At 44.5% G+C, this 10,084-nt stretch overlaps 1 long non-coding RNA gene across 2 annotated transcripts; it reads left to right on the forward strand.

Annotated features, from left to right (window-relative positions):
* The first annotated feature begins 7,654 nt into the window (after positions 1-7,654).
* Positions 7,655-9,610, forward strand: LOC127311202 (uncharacterized). 2 transcript variants are annotated; one of them, XR_007857607.2, is made up of 4 exons: positions 7,655-7,958; positions 8,341-8,599; positions 8,686-8,827; positions 9,035-9,610. It is a non-coding gene; the product is annotated as an uncharacterized lncRNA (long non-coding RNA). The 2 variants fall into 2 exon arrangements; XR_007857606.2 differs by having other exon boundaries at positions 7,657-8,599.
* The last annotated feature ends 474 nt before the right edge of the window (positions 9,611-10,084 follow it).

A 10,084-nucleotide genomic window follows, 5' to 3' on the forward strand; every position in this document is an offset into this window, starting at 1 on the left:
CGATAAAAAGCCGTCGGCGTACAGTTTGGCCGTCGGCGTCTTCTCCCATTCCTGTAGTGTTTATCTTCTGATCGGGCCAACAGCCTAGCTTGTGCAATCTAGGCAGCAGCGAGACCTCTGAGGAACATGATGTACCCCTTACGATTGTTGGACTGAATTGGAGCACACAATCTCTCGCGATTTTCAGCAAGATCGAGCTATGCGTGCCGCGATTATAGTTTGCGGGATGAGCATCACACGTGGATAATTCGTAGAAATAAACATGAACGTACGGTGCTGAGTGCGGATGAACGCTATAAGAGATGTTTTGCCCGCTGGGGAGCGTCTCATTGCCAGAGGGCCGCCCCTGAGACTAGTAGGGTTCTTGCCTTCACATGTACCTGCTTGAGCATTGCGGTGCACGCTTGTATTGACATGTTGTGTGAAAAGTGCTTTTCACTCCCAAGCTCCAATGCTCTCGCTATTTTAATCTTTTTTTTACTATTATATGGGAATCGATGGTGTTGGTAGGTCGAAAAAACCGTTTCGTCCATCAATAAAACATGGCTAGATCGTCCTAGCTTCGTACGTTAGAAAAACAGGAAGCCATGTTTTATAGATTCTGTCAAGGCGTGCAATCGATCGCACCAGGCGACGACCACGCCGATGCTGGTGTGTAATGGCCTCAGTTTCAAGTGGAAAAGAAAAGGACAGAGGGGGATAGAGAGAGGAATGAGGGGGCTGGAGGAGAGGAGCCGATCCACCCCAGTAGCACAACCACTGCGTGCCGCTCCTCCTCGTCGCGGCTGGTCCCGAGCGGCCAGTTGGCAGTGGTTTCCTGTGGGGGTAGGGGTACCACCCAACGAAGGGCTCGGATTCCGTGCAGAGGAGGTCCTTCTCCGACCTGGGACTTCACGGGAGCTAGAGATTTCTCGTATGGTATCCCTTTGCTTGCATTCCTCTCGTTTTTCTTTCAAAATATTCCTCTCGATTTTCGTTTGGGATGGGATATGATAAAATGACCGCACTATACGGCGGCGCCTCACAGTCACAGGGCAGTCCACCGTGCGACGATTTTGCTTGGGACCACCAATGTGATGGAACCGAGCGCGCGCGTCGCGCGCTAGCATGAGGAGTGAGCGACGAACTGTTCTACCGGCCCCACCCCTGATATTTCTAACCAATCAAAAAAACTAGGTGGGCCCTACCATGATTTGGTCCAGGTAGACACAATCACGTGCATGACTTCTCCTTCCTCAAGCTTCTCGTCCTGGCAGCCATAAGTGTCGTGGCCTCCATCACATACAGCGGGATCCATCTTCTTCTTCCTCAAGTTTTCTCCAAAACAATAGAAAAGTAGATCTGGTAGAAGAAAATTAGGAGAAAAGAGAAGAACGCAGATCCATGCTAGATGAGGTGACCACCTTGTCCAAAAGGATCAAAACTAGCAGATTTCAAAGGGAATTGCAAATCAAGACATGTATGAACTGGAAAAACATCCTCTCTCTTTACCAAACAACCACCATGTTTCACCAATCCCCAAACTTTTCACCCTCCTTCATCCCCCTTAACAAGTTGATTTCATCATCTAGATACAGAAAATCATGATCCATAACCCCAGAGAAAAAAGACATCATACACTTGAAAAAAACATCATATTGGGAAAAATATTTGAAGCATTGTGTCACATGCACTTTCCTGGTAGGATTTTGTTGATCACCATGTCCATCAAGACAAAACAAAATCTGTCAGGTTTCTAAAACCAAGATTCACATGCACTTACCTGCTAGGGTTTTGTTGATTACCATGTCCATTAGGACATGCTAGAAGAGTTCCATGCACTTGCTAAAAATCAAAAGAAGTAGCACTTCCCTGGTAGGTTTCTAAAATCAAGAGTACCACATGCTAAAAAAAAGCCAAAAACAAAACTACACAGCCAGTAGGATCAACTTCCTTCACTCTGCATTCATCTTGCTTCCCTCTACATTAATCTTTTTTCATGTGCACTTTACATTGGTCAACTTCCAAAACAAGAATTAGCACACCTACTTCCTACATTACAAAAAGGGGTAAACAATAATATTAGAAACTAACCTAGATTTTAATTTGCAGGTTGCAGAAGATGAACATCACAGAAATTAAAGGATGAGATGTGCCTAATGCTACTTTATCAGTTCAAGTAGCTTCAACAAACACATATTAGCATGAACAAATAAGCAGTGATGTATTTGCCATTAGATTCTACAGCAAACCATGCCAAAAGAACTAAAGGATGTATAAATTGATAATGTAATTAAAAATTGCCATGTTAATTGTGCGTAGCTACCAGCTTTATTACATCACAGTTGCCACCTAAAAACTGCAAAAGTTATTTGGCACCAAAAAAAGCAGTAATAGATAACCGGTCATGTATTAGCCATTAGATTCTGTTGCAAATCATGAGAAGAAGTAAAAAATGATGCACAAATTTGATAATCTACTGGAAAACCACCAAGTTAATTGTAAGTAGCAACCAGGTTTACTCCATCATACTTATAATCTACTGGAAAACTGAGAGTTAACTAATTAAGCTAGAGTGATTGTTTACACAACTAACTATTCATACTTATAATCTTTAGTGTGATTGTCTCGAGTTGCCAATGCTTGTATTATATTCTTGGCACTTCTCTAACTATGCTAAGCTTTCAAATGGAAGAAGTGTTGGATTCATAAGACTATTACCTTAAGTGACTTTGCTTTCTCGTTGTTTTGGTTGAAACGCCAAGTTCCTTATGGTTCTTTGTTTCTTGCTCGAGGACAATCAAGTTTAAGCTTGTGGAAGTTGATGGCTGTGAAATACGCCACTTTTATCGCGTTTAAACCCTTAGCTAAGTCAAGAAATTGACTAAGTTTACCTCTCAACTTTTCACTAATGACTAATTAATGCAAAGATGTGCAATCTCTTCTATTTTTTGATGTTGTGCAGGAAATCACGTCATAATGACAAATGGACCTGCAATTACTGAAGAAAATCGTGTCAGGAGCATGGCAAAGTTGATTACGCTCAAAAAGGCAGTTCCAGGGGCTTTAACGGGCATCGGTACGGGCAAGCACCGCCCGTACCATGTGCCACTGCATTCCCGAGGTTAAACCCTATAAATTTCGTGAAGGGGCCGATGCCAAATAGAGAGCCATTCATCGCTAAACAGAGCCGCCATCTATCAGATTCATCTACCCGACACCGAAGGAGATCCACCACCATAGTTCATCCATCCCATCTCCCATCTCCTCCATAGCCATCACTATTGTAATATAAATATCCTTGAGAATTGGTGACCATTGCAAGAATATTGTGATTTCAATCTAAGTATTTTTCACAATGATTTCTATCTTTGTATTTGATCTTGATATTATGTGTGAGTAGTCCTCACGTGTTGCGGGTTGGGGTGAATCCTCGTATTGTTTATGTGCATCTAATCTTATTATATGTGTAAATATTAAATAGGAGTTTTACAATCTTGTATCCTTGTCTCTTTGCCTCATCTTGGTGATCTGCAAATACACATATCATTCGATTCGATCAAGGAAAGAGGTGGAATGAGTGCATAACAACGTGCTACCGCGAAACCTCAGTGACAGAAAGGGGAAAATGACGGTACATGTTTAGTGATTTATTCAAGATTATGGCACAATCATCTAGCTTAAGGCTTTTGTCTGTATTCATTTACTCAATAATTATTGTTGCTTGCGGCTGTAAGGATAGTGGTTGAACCAAGATGATCTTGTCACCTTTGGGTTTAGGGGTAAGAGTATTTACAGATGTGCTACTCACAAATGTTTTATCTATATTTCATTTGTTACACATATGTTCTTTATATATATATATATATATATATGGACGCGGATTTTCTACCCGGGGTGCTAGCTACGCACGGGGCTAGCACCGTTGGATCTTGTCCATTCTAACGTGTTGATTAACTGCAACTTCACGGTCCTCTGAAGCTATACACGAAAAAAGCAGAGAAGTGAATCTTTTGGTCCCGGTGTGCATGTCCTTGAAGTAAGGTTGCGATAGAAATGGACGGTGCCCGCATACGGTTTGAATATTTTGTTTCTGGTGGGCAGGACCATGTAGCATTATTCAAGCATGTGCACGATCAAGTCTCATACATAATTATATAGACGGGTTCAATACACCATTAGCTATCTTAACAGGGAAATATCCTTTCTATAAAAAATGTAAACATCCTTGGATCCATCTGGATCGAACAACATTAAAAGATAATTAACAAAAATTATCCATTATAGAGTGTACCATTTATTTGAAGATGAATCTAGATCGGGAATAAAAAAATAATGAACATTGATTCCATTCCCTCGAAGCAAAATCAAAATCGTAAAAAAAGCAGCTGAAGCAAATCTGGATCCAAAAATAACTCGTCTAAGATTGCCTTTTCTCACCTCCGCCTCTGACTAAATATGTGCTCATACCACGAAATTTCAGATGGAAATCACAAGAAACTCTGCTGATTTCGAATCCGAAATTTGTGAACCCTGTAGTAAAAAAAGACTCAGAAGGAAATTACAAGAAGCAATCCAGCCTCGTAAATTGTTCTAACATCCAACTAAAAACATGATCTGGATAACCATTGGAATAGCAAATCCAGATCGGGAAAAAGTTGAAGAGCATATCTAGATAAAAGAAAACGAAAATTTGGATGCAACTACAGGCTGTCTCGGTCGCTTCCTGCCGACAGCAACGACGTATCTTCCCCACGCCACCTCCTCTCCAGAAAGGGGTGACGCAAATCCAGATCGACAAAAAAATACTGTATCAACAATGTCGCGCGTGCCTCCACCCAGATTTCTTCTTCCTCCCCGGTGCTGCCTGCTGGATCTCCCTGGATGCCCAGGATGGCGGCGTCCTCTTCTGACCTTTAACCCGGTCTGAGACCCATCTCGGCCTTCTTCTCCCTGCTCATGGCCTCGATGAATCCACGGGCGCCCAACAGCAGACTCGCCTTGCGAAGGGCCCGGCAGCCGCCGATGCAAATCCAGCGCACGAGGAGGGGCAGTGATGGAACGGGCGGTACGGGAGGATGGGTAGGGGAGGAGCAGGGCCGGTCTGCCCGAGCCAAGGAGGTAGCGGGGCAGACTTCCCGAGCCATGGGTGGAGCGGGCTTGGGCGGTGGTGGGGCTTTCATGATCCGGTGCAGGTGGATCTTGGGGAGGTGCGGCGGTGGGCTGCGGATCCGGTGGAGGTGGGGCTGGGAGAACCGGCAGATGCAGTATCGAAGCGCTGGGAACGGGGATCTCGTTGGCGGGCAAGGATCGTGGTGGGTGTGTGTGGCAAGGGAGCAGTTGGGGGGACGGTGGTCGCGATGGGTGCTGGTAGGTCGCCAAGGCGTTTTCCGCTGTTGCTTGCGGCGGGCGGACTACAGTTGAGTTCGATCGGGGTAGGTGCTGTCGTGCTGGCCTGCCTGGTGGAGTGGAGAGGGTCAGGTCGTGGTGGGTGCCTGGTGGAGAGGGTTCTAGTGGGTGTCGGTACTGGTATGGGACACTCGGGCAGGTGGTGAGAGAAAAAAGTGGACGGTAACAGACTAACGGCGTTAACATAGATCAACGATGGAAAATTCTCTATAGGCTGATCTGATGGCCAGATGAGGGTGCGTACCTATCACCCATGGTAGCTGGCTATTTTCCATATATATATATATATATTTAACCCTGACTTATTTTCATCATTGAACACAACCTCCATAAAAGTAAATTAGATAGGTCCGGTAAACTGAAGATAAAATACACTAGCAGGTCTTGTAGACGTTTTGTTTACACCATTTTAGCAATGCTTCCCAAGATTCGATTAAACCTAGATCTTCTAGGGAAAAAGCTTATCACACTACAATCCGTAATCCGGATCGAAGGTATCAGTACCCTTTTTTGAACTGAACTAAATGAAGAATAATTCAAAGAAGAACATTTTTCTTAACACAGAGAGGAAGTCCCCTCGAAATTGGATTTGTTATTGTAAGGGTGTTTTTGAGTATTTATCTTAAGAAAGTAAGAAATGAGGATACGAGAACAATGTTTTTAATTTATTTTGTCCAAGTGATATATATTCCATACTATTCTTCCATTTTCATCCGAAAGGTCTATTTTTATTCTGTTTCACGATTCCACCCCATCTAGATCTAAGAACACAACAAAATTCCACTAATATACAAAAAAGGAGAATAATAGATACATGGTATCAAACCCTGCTATAGATTTTTGGCTTCAAAAAAAAGACATCATATGAAGTACGGGAATGAAATAGTGAATGAAGCGGGTTCAATAACAACCCACAGATGAAAAAATAGTAGAACAAAAATCATTGCCTTCATTAATATATCTTGTATTTATTTGTACTTTTGCCACGGGACTTTCTCCATTAGCAAATGTATGGAACTTTGGATTAAGAATTGGTGGAATACCCGACAATTCGAAACTATCTTATTAACTTCTATTCAAGAGAAAATGATTCTAGGCAGATTCATAGAATTAGAAAAACCTTCCTTGTTGGACGAGGCCGACTTACAAGATTTTCCTCGTGCCATTGGTAAAACACTAGTATATGCTTCGCCCTTCTAATCCACGGGTATATACAATGCACCCTCACGGAGCCTCCTGGTTTTTTTTTTTTTTTGGATTTCTGGCCATCCGATGGACCTCCCAGCAAATCCCAGTTTTCCATCTGTTTCACTACCAGAGATAAAAGATTGCACCAACCCGCTCGCGGTGAAACCCTACCGCGCCGCCGCCCGCGCTCCCCAATCCTAGCATGACCGTTTCGTATCCTCCCATCCGCCCTCTTCTTCGCATGCGACCGTCTCGTTTTCGGCGGGCCTAGCAGCTTGCCAAGTTCCGTCTCCTCTGCACGGGACAAGGAGGCAGCCGGGAGATGTCTCAAGGGCACAAGATAGACAGCGTTGTCCTCGGCCGGCGTGGTGGAGCGTGGCACCGATGTCGTCGACATTTCTTCATCCATGTCACTGGTACCGAGAGATGGCTCAATGGCGTAGGATCGATGTCGTTGTCCTCAGCGGGGTGGATCTTTGAGCCATCGTCGTCGTCCTTTCTTCGCTTACGTCGCCGTCTCTGTCGACTACAAATCTCAGGTTCTGCCACCGCTAGGCCCTCCCTCCCGTGGTCGCGCTCATCCTGGAGATGCGGATGAGGAGGTCCAGCGCTGTTTGAGGCAAAGCAGTAGATTATTTCTCCATTCACGACTTGACCTAGGTAAATTTCTGCTCTTCTTTTATTTGTTCATCTTCCGTCTCTGTCAACTACAAAATCCTAGATTTCTGAGGCTGGTAGGTCCTCCCTCCTGTGGTCACGCTCAGCCGTGGAGATGCGGACGAGGTGGTGCAGCACTGTTTGAGGCAAACCAGCAGATTATTTGTTCCTCCATTCACGGCTTGACCTACGTAAATTTCTGCTCTCCTTTTATTTGTTCATCTTCATTTCTGGATTCAGATTGTCACTCCACCCTCTTTTTGAAGGGTGTTGGCATTTTAGAGCAAGAACCTTATATGTATGAGCTGTGTTACGGTGATTGGCAAGCACTACTGCTGTGATTAATTATGTCCGTCCGATGAGAGAATTTAATTATGCATTTTAAATTAACTTTCCAGAGGTATTATGGTAAATTCGTAGGCAACCGTCCCACCTCGCACGACTGAATCCAGAGCTCCCGGATCAGAATCCCCGCCACTCCCCAACCTCTGCCTCACGACAGCGACAAATCCTGGCCGCCACCGAACCCCTATGGCGAGGGCGCAGGACCTAGTCCATCCCCTCTGTGGTCCCTTCCCTCTGCAGCTATCCTCTCCCCACGCGCGGCCCCGTGGACGGCGGCGGCGGCGGATGCGCTCCGATCTTCCGCCTCAAACGGCGCCAGCGCTGTACCGCAGAGCTGCTCCGATAGCACCTACACCTACACCAGGCCCGCACAACTTCTGGTATGATTAATGCTGTTGATTCTAATTTTCGTGAAAATATGTTCGCCTATAGTACTCCTCTGTAGTACCCATGCTTGAATTTGTTTAAGGCTCGTATACATTAGTGTACCCGTGTTCGTCTGTAGTACTGGAGATTTAAACAAATTATTAATAATATCCTTGGAGAGGTGGAGTATCGCCTGCTGGAGTCTGTATATGAGTATACACTATATCATAAAGACCAACGAATCTCATGGATCTTTTGAGTAGTCTACTTAAAGCTCCATTACTAAATATGGCTAGTTGCACGTGAGATAACTGAACCAAAATTTGGCGTGCGATATTGCTTCACTGTATTTGGCAGCACTCTAGTTTTTCTTGCCAAATCTTGACAAACCTGCAGAGAGCAGTGTCATCAGTCTTTTGATGCAAGATCATAGGAAGGAATCATCCAGTGGTCACAAGGAATGCATGAGGTATGGTCCGGTGCTGCCACAAACGGCAGAACTTGATTCTGGAGAATTGGAAAAGGTTTTAGATCCTATGCATGAGGTGCACCGAAGAAAAGGCTGAAGCCAAAGAAGCATAAAAGATTGAACACAAAATACTGCTATTGCAGGGTGGAGGGTCACAATCGGCATAAATGCGCCAAGTGGATAGAGGTAGTAAATCAGTCAAAAGTTGAATTTTGCATGCGGTTGACTTGTTAATGCAGTGAGTGGAATTTTATTGCCCTTTTCTTGTGCAGGACAACAAGCTGACAGAACCTTATTAACTACAGCTCTCTTAACATATGTGAAGTAATCATCCAGGATTATACAAAAATGCCTAATACATATGTGAAGGAATGCATGAGGTATGGTCCAGTGCTGCGACAAGCTTTGTCTTAGGTATGTTTTGTATAATCCTGGATGATTACTTCACATATGTTATTAAGATTATGATGCTTAATTGTGTTATTAAAAGTCTCTAAACTGTTGTGTCTTGACTGTTAGCAAACAACCAGTTTTGGTTTATTAGTTTGCCACTGTCATCATGATTCTCAGAATTGGAAGGTACCATCCCTGTACTAATTATTTTGCAATGCTATATTACAGTTCCCTGTTGGCTGTATCCATTGTCAGCTGAAGCAAACGGCTCTGGGCGAATGGCTGTGTTGGTGCTACAGCGGCGGGCTACTCTGCTGCTATCTTGGAGTACCTGACTGCTGAAGTTCTGGAGCTGGCGGGGAACGCAAGCAAGGATCTGAAGGTGAAGCGTATCACCCATCACCATCTTCAGCTGGCCATCCATGGAGATGAAGAGCTGGATTGTGGCACCCCCGGGATCAGGGTTAGACAAATACCAGATCTTCGTCTGATATAAGCCTAACCTCGAGCTCGGAAGACTACAGTGAGAGAATCGGTAAAACAACAGTGACTCTACGACTCAAAAGAATATATTACAACTCTTAGCAGAGTAAGATCCAAATTATTACAAGCAGAGGTCACTGACCCAACATTCAACAAGCAACGGAAGCAAATTATGTTATTCTAAATAACAAGATAGCAAAGGTGAAAGAACATCTCTCATATTATGTTTTGTATGTTTGATGTCAATATATGCGATACACTAATTGGTGTTTAAGTGGTACAGGGATTACATAGATATATTTGTTTGTGTGTTGGATGTGATCAATGCTGTCAAAAAGGGAGTTGCAAAAATGTTCATCAGGCCGGATAATCCGGGCCGGATATTTCCAAAATATCCGGCCCCCGGTTCGGCTAAGGACTTGAGGAAATACAACAAGACAGGGCCGGACATTTGCCGGATATTGTCCTGGTTTTGTACCGGGCCGGATTATCCGGGCGGATATTTCAAGAATATCCGGCCCCCTCAAATTTGGCTAAGGACTTGAAGAATTGCACTCGATGGGGGCCGGACATTTGCCCGGATATTGTCCTGGTTTTGTACCAGGGCCGGATTATCCGGGCCGGATATTTCAAGAATATCCGGCCCCCTCAAAATTGGCTAAGGACTTGAAGTTTTGCTGCTCAGTACTGGGGCCGGATTTTTACCCGGACATTGTCATGGTTTTGTACCTGGAGGGCGGATTATCCGGGGGGGCGGATTATCCGGGCCTAACTTAGGCTGGATTATCCGGCCCC

This window comes from Lolium perenne, chromosome 7 (genome assembly GCF_019359855.2).
Source record: "Lolium perenne isolate Kyuss_39 chromosome 7, Kyuss_2.0, whole genome shotgun sequence".
Classification (NCBI taxonomy): domain Eukaryota; kingdom Viridiplantae; phylum Streptophyta; class Magnoliopsida; order Poales; family Poaceae; genus Lolium; species Lolium perenne.